This window comes from Mizuhopecten yessoensis, unplaced genomic scaffold (assembly GCF_002113885.1).
Source record: "Mizuhopecten yessoensis strain PY_sf001 unplaced genomic scaffold, ASM211388v2 scaffold9709, whole genome shotgun sequence".
In the NCBI taxonomy this organism is placed as follows: Eukaryota; Metazoa; Mollusca; class Bivalvia; order Pectinida; family Pectinidae; genus Mizuhopecten; species Mizuhopecten yessoensis.
The window spans coordinates 81,182-82,278 of record NW_018408183.1 but is presented as its reverse complement, the minus strand read 5'-3'; positions in this window follow the sequence as shown (position 1 = coordinate 82,278).

Sequence of the window (1,097 nt, the reverse complement as noted above, 5' to 3'; positions counted from 1 at the left end):
TACATGTTCGTATTAGTCTTGGTTCGATGTTCTTTGTTCCCTTGTCCTATGTGGGCATTCCACTTTAAATAGTTGTATAAGTATAGGTATGTGTTGGTCTGGGTACGACATTCCCTCGTCCTATATAGATATTCCACCATTACGTGTTTGAATCTGTCCAGGTATGTGTTGGTCTTGCTTCGTCCACCATTAAATGTTTGTATCGATGTTCTTTGTTCCGTTGTATTTATACATGTTCGTATTAGTTTTGGTTCGATGTTTTTTTTTCCCTTGTCCTATGTGGTCATTCCACTTTAAATAGTTGTATAAGTATAGGTATGTGTTGGTCTGGGTACGACATTCCCTCGTTCAAAATAGATATGTTCAACCAATATGTGTTTGACTCTGTACAGGTATGTGTTGGTCTGAGTTCGACGTTCCCTCGTCCTAGATAGATATTCGACCATTACGTGTTTGTAACCGTACAGGTATGTGTTGGTCTGGGTACGTCCAACATTAAATGTTTGTATCTGTACAGGTATGTGTTGGTCTTGCTACGTCAAACATTAAATGTTGGTATCTGTACAGGTATGTGTTGGTTTTGCTACGTCCAACATTAAATGTTTGTATCTGTACAGATATGTGTTGGTTTTGCTACGTCCAACGTTAAATGTTTGTATATGTGCAGGTATGTGTTGGTCTTACTACGTCCACCATTAAATGTTTGTATCTGTACAGGTATGTGTATGTCTAGCTACGTCCAACATTTAATGTTTGTATCTATACAGGTTCGTGTTGGTCTTGCTTCGTCCAACATTAAATGTTTGTATCTGTACAGATATGTGTTGGTTTTGCTACGTCCAACGTTAAATGTTTGTATATGTGCAGGTATGTGTTGGTCTTACTACGTCCACCATTAAATGTTTGTATCTGTACAGGTATGTGTATGTCTAGCTACGTCCAACATTATATGTTTGTATCTGTACAGGTATTTGTATGTCTAGCTATTTCCAACATTAAATGTTTGTATCTGGACAGGTATGTGTATGTCTAGCTACGTCCAACATTAAATGTTTGTATCTGTACAGGTATGTGTATGTCTAGCTACGTCCAACATT